The sequence below is a fragment of the Sorex araneus genome, chromosome 4 (genome assembly GCF_027595985.1).
Source record: "Sorex araneus isolate mSorAra2 chromosome 4, mSorAra2.pri, whole genome shotgun sequence".
Lineage (NCBI taxonomy): Eukaryota > Metazoa > Chordata > Mammalia > Eulipotyphla > Soricidae > Sorex > Sorex araneus.
The window spans coordinates 15,597,599-15,619,170 of record NC_073305.1 but is presented as its reverse complement, the minus strand read 5'-3'; the positions used below and the strand labels follow the sequence as shown (position 1 = coordinate 15,619,170).

Genomic DNA, 21,572 nt, shown 5'->3' with positions numbered 1-21,572 from the left:
ATGTTTTTAGTGAAAGTAGCTTAAAGTCTCATAAAACCTAAAGCTACTAGACTGTGGGCTTTGGTAAAGATGATATCTGGTTGAATATTGTTGGCATTATTTGTTAGTCTTACTTGAAATTCAAACATTGAAAGATTTTGTAGAAAAGAAACTTAGCTAAGTGATTTTTTTTTCAACATTACTGAGCTGCAGGCTGTTATAATTTGTTTTACTTTTGGTTTGGGGGCTGCACAGGGCTTATATCCTGGCTCTGCACTCAGTGATTATTCCTGGCGGGTTTGGGGACCACTTGGGGATAAGGTATTGAATCTGGGTCAGCCAGGTGCAAGGGAAATACCATATACCTGCTGTCCTCTGTCTCCGACCCCGAGCCTTATGGTCTACCTACTATACCTTAAAAAAATATATTATGTTCTCTTGGGCTGGAGTGAAAGCACTTGGGCAAAGGCTCTTCCTTGTGTGCAGCTGACCTGGATTTCATCCCAGCATCCATTTGGCCCTTCGAGCCTTAACAGTAAGCACTGAGCACTGCCAGGTCTGGCCCCTAAACCAAAATCAACTTTCAAAAAAAGTTTTTTTAATTTTATGCTCTCAAATAGTAATACTACTTGAAGTTACGTATAGAGTTGTAGTTTTAAAAACCAGAAAATTGCTGTAATTGGGATTTGTCAGAACTTATTGTAACAGTTTCTTTTTTTTTGGGGGGTGGGCTTTCACCAGTATTACTTGAGAACCTGAGTTACTTGGGAAACTGGGCTTAGTATTACGGTCTTTCACAGTTCAGTGCTTGGGGCCGAGCAGATAATGTTTGGGCTAGGGCTTCACACACTGGTGCTTGGAGTCGGGGTGGTAGCATGTGGTACTCAGGAACGGACAGTCTCTCACAGCAGTCAACACCAGCATGAACTCCTCCAGCCCCACCCCCAAGTTTCTCTGATTTTTTTTTTTGGTTTTTGGAAAGGAAATGACACCAAACCATTAAATTGGAAGCTGAAATTTTGCATCCATCTGTATCCTGGTGCTGTGTGGGGGTACATATTAGGAAAATAATGATTGTGATTCTCAAATTGGAAAAATATGATCACACTCAAGATTCATATTCTCTGTAGACATTCTGAACTTTGTAATGAATTAAATGTGAATCCTCACTTGACCTTTCAGGATTAATCTATTGAATCATTACTTAAAAAAAAAAAGAAGAATCTATCAGTAGGGCTAGACATGTAGCTCATGCTGGATTGGTAGCACAGTGGGTAGGGCATTTGCCTTGCACTCGACCAACCCGCATTCAATTCCTTCGTCCCACTTGGCATGCTATCGAGAGTATCCCGCCCGCACGGCAGAGCCAGGCAAGCTACCTGTGGCGTATTCAATATGCCAAAACCAGTAACAACAAGTCTCACAATGGAGATTTTACTGGTGCCCGCTTGAGCAAATCGATGAGCAACTGGGATGACAGGCATGTAGCTCTGTTGTAGAGCCTTGCATATTCAAGCATGTGTTTGATCCCTGGCACAACCTGTGCCCTTCCCCAAAGTAAATGTGTAGGTTGATGTCATATGTTACTTGTAATGTCTTGCTGACTACACTGGAAATTCACCCTCACCCTCATGCCTATTTTTCTGCTTTATAAATAATTTCCTAACCTCTAGCACAGTAAATACTTAAGTTAAATCTTGAAAAAAATCCAATTCTGTATTTAATGAAGCATGGGGCTAATAGGCAAGACACAAAGCAAAATCTAGGCAAAAAAAGAAAAAAGCACAACTAGCTGGTAATTTTAAGACACCATTGGGAAAATGATAAGTAGCAATGATAATACTTTATAGTTATTTATTTGTTTTCTTGGTAAAGCATGTCACATAAAATATAGCATTGCAGATTTAGAGACTTGAGCCTTCTTTTTTTTTTTTTTTGCTTTTTGGGTCACATCCAGCGATGCACAGGGGTTACTGCTGGCTTTGCACTCAGGAATTACTCCTGGCGGTGCGTGGGGGACCATATGGGATGCCAGGGATTGAACCCGGGTCGGCCGAGTGCAAGCCTTACCCGCTGTGCTATTGCTCCGGCACCGAGACTTGAGCCTTCTTTATACAAGTTGTAATTAACATCTTTTACCACTGGATGGTGTTTACATTGGTTATGGGAAATGTTTAAACTGACAATTTAAAATTCAGAAAGATCAATGAAATTAGTGATAGTTGATCATTTAGCTTACAAATTAAAATCAGTGAAACAACCATGATTTAATAGTTAACACAGTTTAAATATTTATAAACAATAAATTTGTATGAAATAGAAACTACTTGAACATCTTTTATCTCCTTCAGTCATAATCTTAAAAACATTTTGGATATTCTTATTTTAAGATATTTATATGACATCTAAATTAAATGGCTTATTAATTTTCATTGTAGCAAAAATACAGAAGGGCTGGAGAGATGACCATTGAACAGGCTGAGGAAGGGAACATTTTTGTATGTGGGAAGCCCACACTCGATTCCTGTACTACCTGATCTTTCCACTGGGAGTAGCCCTGAGCACTTCTTTAGAGCCCCCGAATATAGATAGGATCCAGGGATGTGGTTTGGTGGTACCACACCTGTTTTGCATGTATGAATCTGAGCGTTCTTTGCTAAAAGTGAGCACTTGTGTTTGTGTGATTCCTAGTACTGCAGCCAAATATATGTGACCCCTGATAAAGCAACTCAGTGTGCAAGCAGCATGACAGTGTGCGACCTTGACAATGATGGTTTATTTGTTTTCTTGGTAAAGCATGTCAAAAAAAAAAAAATGTAGCATTACAGATTTAGAGACTTGAGCCTTCTCTAAGTTGTAATTATCATCTTTTACCACTGGATGGTGCTTGTGCATTGGTTATAGGAAATGACAGTGACAACAAATGGGAGAAAGGGACAGGAAGGGGAAAATACAAATATTTTAGGCTCTAATATTTTAGGGTGTGTGTGTGTGTGTGTGTGTGTTTGTGTGTGTGTGTGTGTGTCTGTCTGTCTATCTTGAGTGTCACCCCAAGGATTTGAATTTGTGACCATGTTTGTTTGCAGAGCATGCTCTCTAAGCTTTCGTGTTATTATAGTTTACTTGAAATTGTAAAAGGTTGTGGAAATCTCAAAGAAAATAACCATGTGTTCCAACATGTTCTCTTGTTTTTTAAAGAATAGCAAAACTTAAGTGTAAACCCTGGAATATTAATACCTCTAAATCCATTTCTCTGGACCTTCCTCCTCCGTATCCTGTCATTTTTTGTTATTGCAAGGATTTCTTGTATAAAAACAGTTATCTATTTGCAAAAACAAATAAGCTTTATTAAAATAGTTACATGTTTATAGGAACGATGTGTATTGAACAATACGTATCTTAAATTTTTACCATTTATTTGATAACTTCTAAGTTAGGAATTTGGAGGATCTTTCACAGATTTAAGGTCTCCACAACTCTGGATCTGCATTTGATGCCCCTCTGTCGTAGGCCATCTGCAACCGTTGGATTATATGGCTTTGATTTTACAGGTTTGTTTCTTATTAGAGTTGTGGCCTAGATAGTATTTGAGGTTAGGTCCTAACTCATTACTTATTGGATCGTGAACTTGAGTCATTTAACCTTAGGCTTACTTTTCTCCCCTCCTTACTAGTGAATTATTTAGCAGTTGAGTAATAACACGGAGTAGCACTGTAGCACTGTCATCCGTTGTTTGATTTGCTCGAGTGGGCACCAGTAACGCCTCCATTGTGAGACTTTTTGTTACTGATTTTGGCGTATCAAATACTCCACGGGTAGCTTGCCAGGCTCCGCCATGTGGGCAGGATACTCTCATTTGCTTGACGGGCTCTCCAAGGGAGACTGAGGAATAGAACCCGGGTTAGCCGTGCTGTGCTATCACTCCAGTCAGTCCAACAAGGAGTAATGTTACTAAAAAGTAGTAATGAGCATGTGAACATAATCCTCCAACTAAACTAATAATGTTGATTTTTTTTTTTGAGAAAAACTTCTGAGTTTTATATTTTCGGAAATTCTTGCCTCCTGTTCCTTTGCTATGGCTGTTTTTTTGATCCACAGTTGGTTGTGTGGTCTACACTTTAGTTGTGGTCTGTGGGGGGTGAGGATGGGGAGTGTGTCACACAGTGCTTGAGCAGGAGGTAGGGCTTCCCACACAATGCTCAGAAGGCCCAGTGGCTACTCTTGGTAATACTCAGCATGTCTGTAGGACTTGGTAGTTCAGTGCTCAGGCTGGCACATCAAGACTGTTCAGGTCCAGAGGCTTGGGACCTCCCAGTGGTGCTAGCTATGCAATGCTAGGGATCAGGGTCAGGATCTATAAGCAGAGTATGTGCTCCAGTGCATTGAGCTATCTCTCTGGCTTCCCAGGGTTTTTTACATTTCATATATTAGTATACTTGATGGAATTTAGATATACCATATCGTTTAACATAGTTCTGCTATACTCTATCTAGAACGTTCCCTTCCTACCTGCTTATGTATATTGACTAAACAGACAACAGGATATTCTTTTACTTAATAATTCTCAGAGTTTAAAAAAGTTTAACCTTTTTTAGGTATGGGATGTGTGGAAAGAGACAGGCTTTGAAGGTAGATTCACCTGGGTAAGGATCTAGTTCTCTCTACTTATCAAGATGTGATTTTCCATGTATAACTTACTCAGACCAAATTTTAGTTTGTAAAATCGAGATTAAAAAACTGTTTTGTAGGCATGTTACCAATTGAGAACATAAAGTTCTGAGAACTGTTGTAAGTCTTCACATTACCCGGAATGATCGGAAAACTGAAACAGATTTCTACCTTCTTCATTACTTTGTTTGTTTTGAACCATGTTTGGTAGTGTTCAGGGGCTACTACGCTTAGCATGTTGCTTTGGGACCATGTGGTGCCAGATCATCTAGCTTGGCCTCCAATATGGCCCTTTGAGCTATTTCCCTGGTCATTATTGCTCATTGGTGATAATTTTTTAAACTATACAATTAAAAAGCCCTTCAGTGTTAGTAGCACTGTAGCACTGTTCTCCCATTGTTCATTGATTTGCTCGAGCGGGCACCAGTAACGTTCCCATTGTGACACTTGTTCCACAACAGACTTGTTAAGATCCTTCTAATGTGTTCTAGCTGTGGTTGGACTTAAGTTCAGTAATTTCCTTGCTTCTCAAGTTGGAGAAAGGTGAGATGACTAGGAAATTATTTTGAGGTAAAACCAGTCACATTAAGGTATAATTTTACTATTTCATATTCTGATAGTGTTTCCTAAAGTGGGTGATAATAAGCTTATGTAATAGTGATTGGGGAGGGGTACTGTTCTGTTTGTTTACTTGAAGAAGGTAGATTTTAGTGAGATACTGATAATATATATGTATATATGTGTGTGTATACATACATACATACATACATATATATATATGGTCCTGAAAGGCCTGATAAGTTTGGGAGCCTCTGCAAATCATTCTTTTATTTTCCCCACACCTCACTTAAACATCGTGGTTTACAAAGTTCACAATGGTTTGTTACGGGCATTCAGTATTCCAACACCAATTCCACCACCGTTGTCACCTTCCTGCCACCATTTTCTCCATTTTTCCATCCACCCCTCAAGCCTGCCCCCCTTGGCAGGCCCATGGTAATTTACTTTGTATTGCTTATTACCCTGATATGACTAACAGAATGATCAAAAAATATTCCCTTGAAGAATATTAATGAAAATTGTTATCTCATCATGCAGATATTAGTCCTTGTCTGAGGGATTACTCAGGTGTTGTTACAAGTTAAGTTTCTGTGTTAAAGTTTTTGTTAGTCAAGATTGCTTGGCTTTTTCATTACATTTCATCAAACCTGGTGTGTTACTACTGGATTGTCAATGTTGCTCAGTTAGTGATGTCACAAGGCCGTGAATGTGGCCACACACTCCAGGAAATCCAGAATTTTTAACTGGTGAGTCCAGCTGGAGTTAAAAATTTTTACTGCTGAGTTTATATGGCAGTAGAACTGGTTCATGGGCATGACTGCCACAACTTCATGAAGTACAGTGAAGTGGGGGAGAAATAACCTATCCCAATCCTGAGAAGGCATGGAGCTTTCAGCCACAGGGACCTGTGTACCTGAATCTTCAGCGGGGTTCTGTTCACTGTGAGGCTCAGTAGTTCTGAGATGATGGAGTCCAGCTTGGGGCATGATAGGCAGCTTTGGGGTGTGGAAATGAGTGGCTGCCAGGGCTTTATTTGGGTGAATGGTGGCTGGGTCCCCTCTGAGGGTGCCCCCGTGTCTCAGCCTGGTACAGGTGTCTGAGAAGTTTTTGCAGCTAGTTGATCTCTTTCAAGATTTACTTATGAGTCTCTGGAACAAGGCTGGTAAAGATAAGCTTACATGACGACAGAGGTGGTTTTTGGTCATGACTGCTATTTTAATGGTATTTATAAGATGACTGACATTCCTGTGCTTTAAGATTAATTACTAATTACTGATTTCTTTCCCTTCTAAAAATAAACCTCAGGGCCCATCAAAGTATTATGGAGTATTAGTGGTTGTCTTTCATTCATGATAGTGGGAAAAATTATAACTAAAATGCCAAGCTTTAAGTTTTCTACTTACTACAGAGCATATTGATTACCTCCTTGCCTGATTTCTTTTCTTAAAGGCCATCAGGTTTAGATATCTTCCCTTCTCCTACACGATCTCCTACATGACTCACAGACATCCCTAATAGCACAAATCAACTATGATAATCTTATTCTACCTAGAAATGATTTGTTTAGGAAAGTACTTGTGAACTAAGTCTATTCTTAAAGCCAACATAGTTTCTAGGAAACTTGTCGATGTTTTCTAAGAAGGGAGGTAGCCACAGAAGGAAACTCCCCTTTTGCTGAACAATGACATGAATCTTATAGATAGCTTAAATAAAGACGGGTATCTTGTGATGAAATGTTATTCTTTTTCTCTTCCTTTTCCTTTTATTTGGGGGCAGAGGGGCTTACCTTGCTGTGCTCAGACGTTAATTCGTGGCATGGTGTTCAGGGGGCCATCCGTAATGTCAGAGATCTAACTGGATTACAAATGCCTTAACCCCTGTCCAGTCCCGTTAGCTAAGGTCCATGCTGGTGCTGACAGAATAGCTGAACAGTGTGTAGGTTCCTTTATGATGTCATCATTGCCTAACTGAATCATTCATCTTGAAGCCAACTTTTGTTTGGGTGTAACATGCTGTTTTAGTTTATGATAGGCCCGATTCTAAAGAACAGACTTATTGGACAGTCTGTTATGCAGAGAATTGCACGTTTTATAGAATGTCCAGTATAATGTACTGAGGTTCCTCATAATTTTATTATATTAGAATTTTATTGAGGCCAAATGTTTCATATGTATTTCTTTAATGTTAGCAATCTGATTGCAAAATAAAATAGAAAGGTTTTCTGAGATATAATAACTGATAGTATTTTTAATTACCCAGCCAGTGAAGGATGAAAGTTATCAATTCTGACAGGAGTCCTTTTTCTTTTTTTTCCTTTTTTTTTTTAAAGAAGTTTAAAATTGATTACATCTTGGAATTTATACTTTAAAGAAACATTATAAGCATAGCTTTTTAAAAAAAATTATGTAAACATGATATTCTTGTCAAGACCATAAAAATCTTGAAACTTCCATACCTGTGGACGGAGATAGTACAGCAAGTAAGGTGCTTGCCTTTGCATGTGGCTGATCCAGGGCACCGGACTTGGTCCCGAGTACAGCCAGGAGCGAGCCTTGAGTACAGCCAAGTGTGGCCCCAAACCAAATATATATATATATGTATATATAGATAGATAGATAATTACATACCTGGCATATGTAAGAAATGCTTTTGCCTTCTTTCACCGATAGAAACTGGTATATAAAAATTTAGATAGTACAGTATAATAAAAGGAACTGAAGACTATGAAGAATGTTCTAAACTATGAGTCATCACTTGGATTTTAAAATAGTTCCATTCAGTATTTTTATCTCCACCCTTCTATGGTTTAGAAAGACATGACTCATTTTATTTACTGTTTCCCAAACATTGGCTACTTTGAAATGTAAGTGGTGTATACAGTCCCAATTTGTGTGTAAAGTAACTAGTGTATACTTCAGCTACTGATCTTACTGCACTTGTGGGAATTCCTTGAGTGCCTCCTGTAATCATTGTTTATAAAGAAAAACATTGAGTTACCATAGCAACCAGTCTTCAAATTGAAAAGAATTCCCTTCAGTTTTAAGGTGCAGAAACTTGATACTACGTTTACTTCGGTTTCGAAAAGTTGTAGAAACCAGAATGAATTGCAAATCTTTCCTCAGTCTTTTTTCAAGAACTAAAAATACAAAAAAATACAGCTTGCAAAAAGATTTTTGTATTTTATTCTGTCTGTATTCTGTTGATTTGTAATACTGGACCTAAGGTGTCTTTGTGTTAGCTTAAATATTATTAATTATGCAAATAATAACATTCTATTTTAGAGAATGCTTATCCTGGACCTTGTAAGACATGTCATTTGCCAGAGATGTACTAATTAACTTAAGTTGGTGCAAAATTTTTCTGAAAAAAGACAACTAGAATTTTGAAATCACAAGGGTGAAAAACCCTCTAATTCTGGACTTTGTGATAAATATTTTTTCTTAATTTCAATCCATTTCTCAGGGTAATTACACTGTGAGTAAAACTTTTTTTTTTTTTTTTTTTTTAGTTTTTGGTCTTTTTGGGTCATGTCTAGCTATGCTCAGGAGTTAACCCTGCTTCTGCACTCAGGAATTACTCCTGGCATGCTTGGGGAACCATGTGTGATGTTTGGGCTGGAACCCTGGTCGGCTATGTGCAAGGCAAATGCCCTACCTGCTGTACTATCACTCCAGCCCATGACTAAAACCTTTAGAATTATTAAATACCATAACAATAATTTTCCCCTTCCATTTTGACATATTGGGTACATTTTGTAAAACTACCTGTGTTATGTTTTGTCTTGTTAAAGCTTTCTGCATTTTTGCATTTTCAAGAAATGCCTCTAGGTTTGGGTCACTCCCATTTCTGTGATTAGGGCAGTTCTCAGAGGATCATGAGGTGCTGGAGATTGAACCCAGGTCTCCCACATGTGCTCAGCTCATTGAACTATATCTTTGGCACAGAAATAACTATTTTTCAGTCTCTAGATAACTTTGTAGCATGTATTTATTTCCTTCATTGTTAATCTTTTGAACTCTAAATATAAATTATTTCTAATGAAAATTTAGTGTTTGCTTTAAGGTTGTTTGGAGGTTCTAGCAGGGGAGCACAGCTACTCGTATACCCTTGACTGAAGACTGGTTCGTCTCTATTTGGGGAAAGCTGTCCTCTTTGACTGAGTGCACAGCTTCGGGAGGGACGCAAATGGAATGGTGAGGGAGGAAGGGAACACCTGCCTAGCCAGCCAGATCAGCCGAATCAACCCTGGTGAACAATGGGGTGACATGTCACAGCCAGATAGTATAGTGGGTAGGGCGTTTGCCTTGCATGCGGCTGACCCGGGTTCAATCCTCCATCCTTCTCGGAGAGCCCTGTAAGCTACCAAGAACATCCCGCCCGCACGGCAGAGCCTGGCAAGCTGTCTGTGTCATATTCAATATGCCAAAAACAGTAACGGCAAGTCTCACAATGGAGATGTTACTGGTGCCCGCTCAAGCGAATTGACGAACAACGGGGCAACAGTGCTACAGTGCTTTGAGATTACTATGAGTATAAAATGCACAGCATATTTTGAAGACAGTTTAAAAATGTAAAATACTGTGCCTAGCACTGCGAGGAGTGATCCCTGAACCAGGAGTAAACCCTGAGCACAGCCAGATGTGACCCAAAAACAAAAATTAAAATGTAAAATATTCATGAATCTGGAGATAGCTAATGGGCAGTAGCTCCTCCTGTCACGCAAACCTGAGGCTAGTGGTGCCAAGTTCGGTCCTGGGAAACATACCCCACATGCTTGAATTCTAATGGTTCTGCTCAGCTGTTTGGGACCCCAGGGCCACAACAAAATGTACAGTCAGTGGTGCACTAAAACCACTTGTGCAAACACCAGAAGTAAAGTTTGTATTCCCCGACCAGTACAGCCAAGTGTGTATCCCCACAGCGGTGTGTGCAGCATTCAGTCATCACAACAACAGCATCAATAAAAGGGAAGCGAAGGAAAATTAAAAATCTTAAGTATCTAATGACATTTGGTTAGTCTGAAATTATACCTTTGATACTTTTGCATAAAATTTAAATTTACATGTATGTTTACTTGGAAACTAATTATGTGCTTATTACTCCTATTCAGTGTCACCTATTTATGGTTTTGGTGCCTAAATGATTATTATACTTTAAATAGTTTAACATTTGAAAGAGTTTTTTTTTTTAAAGGTACTATGATTACATTACTGTTAATGTAATGTTTTAGGAGTACAGTGTCACCTCTACTATGCCCATCACCAGAATGCCAATGTCATCTCCGTCGTTGCCTCTAGTTCTCATCTCACCCTACTTTTTTCATGATTCAAACTTGACAAACTCTCAGGGTCTTATATCAGTTACCATTATTTACTTCTTTACCATGCTTTTCTATATTTCACATGAGCGATACTGTTTGTGTTCCCTTTGTCTCACTTCCTTGGCAAGATGCCCCCTAAGTCTATCTACATTGCAGCATACTACAGGATACTTTTTTTTTTTTTCTTAAGAGCAGAGTATTTCATTGTGCATATATATATCACAGTTTCCTTTCCCACAGTTTCCTCTTCTGTATGCTAGACACTTGGGTTTGTCCAGATCTTATCTGTGAACAGCAGAGAAAGCAGATCTTAAATGATGAAACACAATTAGTTTGCTAATGAGTGCACAAAGAATGTGAATAGCTGTTTAGGGTATTCACGTAACACCGTATGGCGAACAACACGTTGGGTTTTGTTTTTGGGGACTTTGATTTCAAGGTCATAGGCATTGTTTAATTCGGTGATCAACTGAAATTTTTGTGAACAAGGTAAAGATTAATCCATTCATCTAGGAAAATGAATTTGGTAGTGACATCCTGTGACATTTTGAACAAACAGTGAGGAAGCTGGTTAGGAAGGTTGTAAAATAGATTAAGAAGGAAGCAGAGTTTTATCAGGATAGTGACAGTAAGAATGGAATGAACCCACCAGCCCTGCTATCCATTCATGACTAAATTTTGGAGGGCATGCCAGCCAAACAGCTGAAATTCCTGGGCATTCTAGTCCCCCCAGCTGAGAACTCCAGGGCACTCTTGGGAGAGATCTAGCCATGAGTCTGCCCTACCAGAGCCCTGGCAGCTGCACCCACAACCCACTGCTTCAGCCCTGCCAAGGGTTCAACTCCACTGCTTCACCAATATTCTCTGCTAAGACAACAAAATTTCAGGAACTCTGGTGACCCAGTTGAGAGCTCTGGGGTCTTCTGGAAGTGGGGCAGGAAGCCTCCCTCAACCTTTGTACCTCCAGAAGCCCCAGTAGCCATTACCACCTACCACAGCAACTACCATGTCTTCACATTTGCCTGGACCATAGATCCTAGTTTCTGCTGCATATGTGGCCACATGAAACCTCCTAGTTCCTCAACACAGAAATTCCAGTAGGACCACACCAAATTAGAATGGAAAGTAACATCAAAGTCTAAACTCAGCAAAAACAGTAAAACAGAAGGTGAAACAGTTTAGTAAATCCTTAGACAAGGACTTAATCCTGTGATGAGATTAAAAAAAAATTTCCCATGAAACATTGATTTTTTAAAAACGTAAGCAATTTTAATATTGGAGTTTTGATATCTAATCAGCTTCAGCTCTAGAACTGTATCAGTAGTGTGGCTTTTGTCTACATTAAAAATAAATAATTATAGGCCACTCTAGTGGCCGCATGTGTGCGGCCTCTCCATTGCTGGATGACCATGATCCCAGAGGCCAGCTAAACTACTTTTGGTACCAGCAGCTTCTTGCAGAAATGTCTCTAGACTGTGAACTAAGCCATGTCCCCATTCCGCCCCAGGAGGGGAAAGGTTTTTCTCTCTCCGCTTTTCCTTCCTGGGGGGTCGGGGGGAGGCGTGGTGACCGCCATCTTATAAGGACCACTAAAGAGAGGTATGAGCTTGCAGTGATGCAATTTCTTGCAGAAATTTCCCTGGACTTAGTTACTAAAATACTAAAATACAGAAATCCAAAAGACCTCATATCTCTTCATTCTCAGCAATGGAAAACAAATTATCAAATGCCTCCTTTTCAACAGGTCTGATTTGGGGGGGAAGCTCCAAACAATAATAATGAATTTTTTTGTGGAAATAATGAATGTAATCAAAGTAAAGAGAAAGTAAAGTGAAAATTACCAGCTACACAGAGGGTGCGGGTGGGAACGGGGAGGTATACTGGGGTTCTTGGTGGTGGATATGTGTGCACTGGTGAAGGGATGGGTGTTCGATCATTGTATAACTGAGACTTAAGCTTGAATGCTTTGTAACTTTCCACATGGTGATTCAATTAAAAAAAATAAATAAATAAATATAAAAATAATGGAATGGAAGTAATAATTAACTCTAATAGATTTTCATACTGTTGACTGTGTATTCAGCAGATCTATAATCTAATTTCAAGGAGCTTTCAGTCAAATTAGCGACATGTATAAATTCTGAAGGAAAGTGCAGATTAAGGGAGTAGACTTTCAAGAACTATGTATACTGAAGGAATAAATAAACTAATTTATAGAGAACTGAAATTATTGAGCTTTGTGACATAAAAGATATTTGTAATGTTAAATAATTTCATTGACAGTGGGGGCAGGGTGAGAACTCTTAGGAATCAAAGATTGAGAAGTGAGAAATTGAGGATGCAGAGCTGGCTGGTAGAAACATTTTTAGAGAAACATGGTAGCTGCTCAAGTCAAGGTGTAATGCAAGATAAAAGATTAAAGAGGATTTATGATGGGGGGGTTTAGGGGCCACATCCATTGGTGCTCAGGGCTTAGCTCCTGGTTCTGCACTCAGTGATCCCTCCTGGCAGGGTTTAGGGAGCCATATGTGGCTCTGGGGACCTAATCGCCAGCCTAGTCCAAGGCAAGAGCCCTATCTGCTATACTATCTCTTTGGCCCCTGATTTATGATTTTTTTTTAGTTAAGATTTTTGTTTATTTTTAATTCTTAAATTATTATAGTTTAGTCAGCAAGTTTATAATAGCTTTACCATTTTTGCTTTTGATACATAATCACCACACCGCTCATTACCACCAAAGTGCCCAGGACCTTCCAATGTCCTTAGATTACTTCTAGTCCATCTCTTCATTTCCCCCTTTAATCTTTTTATCTTCCATTGCACCCCAAAAGTTGGTAAACTATTTTGTAATTAAAGACCCAGCATTTGCAGTCATTCAAAACTGTCTTCATTTGCTTTGTTTTTATGTCTCAGATTAGCGAAATCATCTTTTTTTAAAATTCTTTTTAGGATTTATTTCGCTTAACGTTGCACCATTCAATTCCATCCAAATTGCAGTGAACTGGAGGTTTCATCATATAGCTTAGTAGTATTCTATTATGTGTATTTCCCACAACTCCTTTGCTCATTCATCTGTCATCAGACAATTGGGTTGTTTCTTTATCCCGGCTATTGTAGTGAGCTCTGCCGTGGACATAGATGTGAAAATACCTTTTTAAATTCATATTTTTGTGTTTGTCGGGTAGGTACCAAGAAGTGGAATTGCTGGGTCGTATAGAAGTTCTAAATTTGCTTTTTAAGACATTTCTGTAGAAATGGAACCAGTCAACATTCCCACTAACAGTGAATGAGATTTCCTTTTTCAACTACATCCTTGCCAACACTGGTTGTTTCCTTTTTTTTTTTTTTTTTAATGTGCCATTCTCATTGCTGGGATATATCTCTTAGTCATTTTAATTTGTATTGCCCTATAATAAGTGACAATAAAAACTTTTTCATATACCACTTATCTATTCTTGTGTCCTCTTTGTGGAAGTGTCTTTTCATCTTCTCTCCCTGTATTTTGGATGGAGTTATTAATTTTGTTTTTACTGAGCTTTGTGCTTTTTATGTATTTTCAGGGGAGTGATTAGTTGTTCGGGCACACCTGGTGGGGCTCAAAGGGTATTCCTTGCTCTGTGCTCAGGGGACCATATGCTGGAGATTGAACCAGGAGCTGGATGTTTGTTCAATAATAGGACATTTTATAATCTTTTGGTGTGGTGGGTATAATAGAGTAGACATATTAATATTTAATATTTGTTGAATTAGTACTATTACATTTTAATGAATGGTTTTGTTTCGTGTTTTTAATGGTAGTCAAGCCAAAAGCGTTAGATTATTTAAATTTGCTTGGCTTTGAGTATGCTGAACCAAATTAATCACTATACTTTCCATCCTTAATACCCCCCTGTCTCCAGATTTTTTAACACTTGTGTTTTCAAATCATGAAGATAGATGCTAAGATTTTGTTTGTTTTGGTTGTGGGTCCCAGTGGGCATTTAACCAGGTTCAGCCACATGGAAGGCAAGCACCTCTGTAATACCTATCCTCTCTGGCCTTTGATGCTGAAGTTTTTTATTAAAATTTGAAATCCATTTAGAGTAAAAAGGCTTTGAGTGTATAATATACTTTATACACTTTTTTTTTACTTTTTAATTTTATTTTATCACCATGAGCTTTCATGTTTGAGACTGAGCATACAATGGTGGAACACCTATCCCTCCACCACTGCACATTTTTTATCACCAATGTCCCGAATATCCCCCCGCGCCCATTCCAGTCCTCACCCTGCCTCTATGGCAGACAATTTCCCCAATACTCATTCTCTAATTTTGGGCATTATGGTTTTTTGTTTTTGTTTTTGAAATTTTCCACCACCATTCAAGCCTACCTGCCAGGGGCAGATGCTAAATAATTTATTTTTCATTGCTCATTTTGAATATCATGAGAGCTCGTGCAGCCATGATTGTAAATGAAAATGTAAACGGTTGGGTTCCACAGACATCTCTGTATGGCACTAACCCATTTTGGGATTCAATTTGGAGACTCTGGGCCAGGGCTGTTGGTGTGCTAAGATGGCACCCGGAGGCAAATTGTGGGCATGACAGTCCATTCTCTGGGCAGGCAGGGAACCAGAGAGGGACAGCCCGGGTCTTCTGACGCCAGTTGGCCTGGAGATTTAGTCCTAGGACCTGCATGCCGACGTCCTTGCTTGTGGAAGTTCTTGGTTACTAGGATTCCATCTGGAGTAGGTGGGGAGACTGCACCTGCTCCATCTGGGGTGCCCCGGTGATACTAGCTTGTATGGGGCCCTGAGAGATCTCCAGCACTGTGGTGTCTTCCTGGACTCGCTGCTGTGTCTGTAGGCCAGGTGGCACCCAGAGGCAAACCGTGGGTGTGATAGCCAGTCTTCTGGGTGGGTGGGGACTGAGAGAGGGACAGCCCGTGTCCTCTGCCGCCATGTGGTCTGGAGATTTAGTCCTGGGACCCGAATACCTGGGCCTTGCTTGTGGAAGCCCTTGGTCACTGGGATTCCATCTGGAGTAGGCACCTTATGTGCTTTTGGAAACGAAAAAGGCCGAGGTTGTTCAAACTCTAGTAAGCACAATTTATGCAAGAAATTTGGGAGTTGTGAGCTAGGAATGTGGCTCAGTGGTAGAGCACCTGTCTTGCATGTGAGACAGTCTAGGTTCAAAATCTGGCATCATTAAAATTAAAAGCCAAAAGAAAAACACCCACGAAATAGCTGGTCTTGTTTGAATATCCTCTTCTCATAACTAACATCCTATCACCATATAAATTCTATTTCCTAAACATATCTCAGTTTCTCCAGTAACACCCAAAACCCTGACTCAGATGAATTTCTTGGTTGGATTACTTCAGTAGTTTCAAGTAATTTTTCGGCTTCATATGTTCCTTCAATCCATTCTCCACACCAAAGCCACATAATTATTTTAAGGGAAATCATGATGGCTACCTTGCTTAAAAATCTTTAATGACTTCTCAGTCAAAAATAAAAAGAATATAGACTTTGTACTTTGATTTACAAGACTGCATATAATTTGCATTTACCTATTTTTCCAGCTTATCTGTGATTTTTCTCACCAATTGCTTGAACCATGTGAACCATCCTTTAGTCCCTTTCTTTCCAGTTTCTCCTTGTACAGTTTATCACAGTTATATAATGTTGTATGTAAGCTCCCCTAGAACAAAGATCGATTGTTCACTCATAATTCTGTTTTATGAAACTATCAGAAAGCCTGGTGTATAGTAGATGAGTACAGATGGATGGATGAGACATTAACATGACTTAATATTACTTGTTGGTCTCCATCATTTAGAGTTAGATTCAGCTCTGAAATAAAAGATTTAAAATCATAATGTACTTAATTTCTTAGGGCTGGAGTGATAGCACAGTGGATAGGGTGTTTGCCTTGCATGAGGTCAACTGGGGTTCGATTCTTCTGCTCCTCTCGGAGAGCCTGACAAGCTACCCATGGCGTATTCATTATGTCAAAAACAGTAACAACAGGCTTCACAATGGAGACCTTACTGGTGCCTGCTCAAGCAAATCGATGAGCAACGGGACGACAGTGCTACAGTGCTACTTAATTTCTTATTTCTTCCTGGTATGAAAGTTGGGTGCTGGAGTGATAGCACAGCAAGTAGGGTATTTGTCTTGCACTTGGTCAACCCGGGTTCGATTCCTCCGCCCCTCTTGGAGATCCTGGCAAGCTACCGAGAGTATCTCGCCCGCACAACAGAGCCTGGCAAGCTACCCGTGGCGTATTTGATATGCCAAAAACAGTAATAACAGCCTCACATGGAGGAAAAAGCAGGTCAGATAGAGAAGGGAACACCAGGTAAAGTGTGGTTCGAGGACCCGTTGGGGATGGGAGATACGCGCTGAAAGTAGACTATAGATCAAACATGATGGCCACTCAATACCTCTGGCAAACCACAACACCCTTAAGGAGAGAGAGAACAAAAGGGAATGCCCTGCCACAGATGTGGGTGGGTCAGGGGGATGTGATGGGGGGGGGTGGGAGGGATACTGGGATCATCAGTGATGGAGAATGGGCACTGGTGGAGGGATGGGTACTTGAGCATTGTGTGACTGAAACACAAGCACAAAAAGTTGTGAGTTCTGTTACTGTACCTCACGGTGATTTACTAATTAAAAAAAAAAACACAGTAACAAGTCTCACAATGGAGATGTTACTGGTGCCAGCTGGAGCAAATCCATGAACAATGGGATGACAGTGATACAGTGATGAAAGTTGGGAAGTAGGCAGTCCAGCTCTTTTAATACAGTTCTTTGCTACAAAATGGGGTGGGATGGGCAGAGATCCTTTAACCTAGGACCCCGGTTCTTATTTGGATTAAGATGGTGGCCAGTCATAGATGTTCCAGGCATTAGAGTGGATATACTATATCATTGACCCTTTAAGGGAATTTTCTGCAAACTACTCAAAACTTTTAAAACTTTATCACGGTGACTCCTGTGTAAAAGAGAGGCTGAAAAGTGTTTTTTTGTTTGTTTTATTGCTTTTCAGGTCACTCCTTGTGGTGCTCAGGAGACCATATGGGAGGGTGGGCAAATGTCCTACTTGCTGAACTATCACTCCAGCCCCAAGTGTTTGTTTTTTAAGTCACTGTACCATGAACTAAATGTTGTAGTTACATGAAAAATGGGAAAAATAGGTTCGGAATATAGACTCTTTCAAAAAATAAAAAGTTCCTGATAAAGCATGTAATAAGTGTGTTAATAAATATATAATACTGGCTATATTAAGCTAGAAGAATTACGATTTTATACCTTAGGTTAGTGGGTGCAAACCATTTGACTTCAGTAATAGTCATTAGTCATTTTGGTAAAGATTAAAAAGACATCTTCATAAACGCATTGCATCAGAGATACAGCGATGCAAAAAAGGCTTCACCATGATTCACCTGGAATACATGTTCTGTACACAGGAGCCCCGCACCACATGGCCCACCAGCCACTGCAGGGTGTATATGTACCCCACCAACCCAAATAATTAATCATCAGAACAGTGTGTGCAGAGAGATTCAGTCTGATGTTCTGATGTTATATGGATTTTGAATATATTATTTAAATTACAGTGACTTTTTTCAGTGGCTCTGCTGATCAAGGAAATTTGACCAGTAGTTTTGGAAGCACTTATTTCTTGATTTTTCTTTCATACCATACTCAAGACTTTTTCTAAAGTGTACAGACAATTGGGGCATAATTCAAGAACATTGTTCAAGATTTTTAATCTATGAGAAATGTTTTGAAAATATCCACTTCCTTACCCCACTGGAGAGATACGAAGTGGGAAAGGTATACTTGCCTTGTGTGTGGCCCCTCAAGCCCCATCAGGAGTGATTCCAGGGCATAGAGCAAGGAGTAAGCCTTGAGCACTGCCAGATTTGGCCCCAAAGAAAAATAATCTCCTGTGTTTCATCACATTCTTTCAATTATTGGATACGTAGGCTAGTATGGCACAGAGTAACTGCTTATGATATCCTAAGTAAAATGTTTTACTCTTTCATAGTCATTGGAGTTAACAGGTTTGTAAGAGATGATTTTGGGGTTTGAATTTAAGTGTTAAGATGAGAAGTTATTGTATAAGAAAACAAAATATTCTGGTATAGCAAAATTAGGTGCCTAAAATAGTTTTTATGGACTTTTAAGTTTTTTCATTAAAATATTTAAATCAACATTATAGTACATAAATGAATTGTAGCAGTAAGTCTTTGATGTAGTACATTTCAGTGTAAAGAATGTAAAGATTGTGAAGCTGTCCTGATTAAAATGGTTGGCTTTGGCCCTGGAGGATAGCACAGCGGGTAGGGCATTTGCCTTGCATGTGGCCAACCCGGGTTCGATTCCCAGAATCCCATATGGTCCCCTGAGCCCTGCCAGGAGTAATTCCTGAGTGCAGAGCCAGGAGTAACCCCTGTCATCACCAGGTGTGACCCAAAAAGAAAAAAAAATTTTTTTTGTTGGTTTATTAAAATTTTGCCTTTTAAATAACAACCTAAAGGGAAAAAAATCCTCTCACTACTGTATAACTGTATTTCAGTATAACTGAAAACTTTTGGGCTTGTGCTTGCATAAAATCTTTGTCAATAATTTTTTATCATAAGTACTTTCTTCATTCCTAATTTCTTAAATACTTATCAACCTCTTTTTTAAATTTGAGTTTTTTGAGGTTTAGGGTTTATCTTATTCAGTTGGTGATATAAAATTATATGTTGATAAAGCAATAGATGTGTTTATCTTAATAAAAATTAAAATACTTATCAATATTTTTTATTTACTTATATGTTATAAACCAGTATTTTCTCATTCATTGGGCGAAAGAGAATGTGGAAAATGAAAGAACATGTACTTCTACTTCTTGCTGATATTTTCTGTTCCCTTTCCTAATCCAGTAGCACTTCTCTGGCCATTGGTGTATAAAAGATGTTTCTAGCAGGATCTCAAGAGACCTGAAAGGGTGAGACTTGGTGACTTAACAGGATCTCAAAATACCACCAGTGTGACTTTCCTCATAGTAAGGGGACACGTAGGGGGTTGGGAGAGTTGTAGTAGCCTTGATTTTATTAACTCATTACATCTAATAATTATCTTCATTTTATTTTAAATTTCACCTTGAGTAACAGTATGCAGTAGATTCTTTTTCTGTTATTTAATAAATGATCTTCGATTGCCATTTCATAGATACAGAAAAGCTAAAAACTGTTAGTCTACCTCCTTGCTTATAACAGCTGCTGACCTAATATGCAAGGTCTGCAGGTGTCAAAGGTTGAAGATGCTACTTCAGTGGGTACTGAAACAAGAGGGAAAAGTTACAGTTAGATTTATTCTTGGGAAACTGGATCAGAGTATAGGCAGTGTGGCTACGAAGTTTATATTTGTAATCATTATTCTGTTAGATCTTTTTTGTAAATGTAAAGGTTTTTATTTTCCAAGTATGAAGAAGTTTAGGTTCAGAAAATTTGCCCAAAGACACAATTAGAAATAATAATTAGAAATAATCCTGTCAGTTTGAACCCCAGGCAGGCTGCTATGCCCTTTGTTTTAGTGTGAGCCTGAGGAAAACAAAAGCAAGATGTACCTGCTTAAGTGTAAGTAGGCAGACTTACACACTGGCTACTTTGGAACAAGTTAAAATATCTATGTAAAAAGATTATGCTAAGGGGAAGGGTCTAGGAAGATGGAACATAGGATATTATTGTTGGTCATGGTTTCATTTTCACATATTTCAAATATTAAGATTAAATTTAACCTGGAAACAATATTTTAGTGTGTATTTGTATGATTTGGGTTTAAAACGATTTCATATATATTTAATACAGCTACGAGTTTTTAGTATTTTGTTAGAGCTATGCTAGAGTTAGAGAGTCCTACTCTTATATATCCACAGAAAAATAAGTTGTTTGGGGAGCAAACAACTGGGAGCGAGGCTCAGGCTGGTGCTTTACATGTATGAAGCCCTGGTTTCAATCTCCAGTATATATACCCCCCCAATACCTCCATTGTTGGCCCACACAACAAGAAAAAATGTCTTTTTTTGGGTGGTGGGGGAAGATCAGAGTGATAGCTCAAAAGGTTTCAAATTCCTTGCGCCGTGTGTTTCTCTGAATGCCGTTTGTGTGGTTCCAGTGACCCCAGTAATGCAAGGCACAAGCCACATAGATGAACTAAAGCTCAGGTAACCTTGCACTGCTGCCCCCCCTCCAAATAATAATCTTTTTGAAAAAATTACAAAACAAACAAATTGCACATTCATTTACTTCCTAAACTTAAAATAACCATTGTATGTTTCCTGTTGTTTCACCCCCCCCACGCCCCCTCCCCCACGTTTTTAAATGGTTTTGGGCCATACCCAGCAGTGTTCAAGGAGTTACTGCTCCTAGCTCTGGCTCTGCACTCAGAAATTACCCCTGGTGGTGCTTTGGGGACCATATAGGATGCCAGAAATCAAACCTGGGTCAGCCACATGCAAGGCAAATGCCCTACCCTGCTGTATTATTGCTCTGGCTCTTGATTACCTGTCTTTTAATGTCACTTTTATGATCTAGTATTGTAGTTGGCATGATTGTGCGCAGGTGCACACTCTCTGGAAACAAAAAATTAGGATGATACTGTTTGAAATTAACACATGCAAAGCAAGTGTTCTAAAGTTGAGCCATATCCCATCAACAAGAACTTGAAACAGCTGTTTCATGTAGCCAGGTAATACATTTGAAACTTCATCCTTTTTCTAGAACAGAAAGCAGAGCAACTTAATTCTGTAGTGAAATTTCGAGTGATCCATGGATTTTAGAATTTGTATTTCTATACTGTGAGTTTTTAATTTTTTCCTTTAAACAGTATGACTTGATTAAGTACAGTGACTTAGACATTGTTGGTAAATTCTAAATTTTTCTTTTATTTAACCTTTTGATGTTGAAAATGAAATACGTTTGGTAGATTTTTTTTTAAACTGATCTTAGTAAAATAAGAATAAAGGCTTAAGTTTATGATTTTATATTTTCATAAAATATT

At 39.0% G+C, this 21,572-nt stretch overlaps 1 protein-coding gene across 4 annotated transcripts in view; it reads left to right on the top strand.

Moving 5' to 3' along the window:
• The window catches only part of ANKRD28 (ankyrin repeat domain 28), a 168,519-nt gene that overhangs the window by 45,898 nt on the left and 101,049 nt on the right, over nt 1-21,572 (top strand). The gene's annotated exons all lie outside the window — the stretch shown is intronic.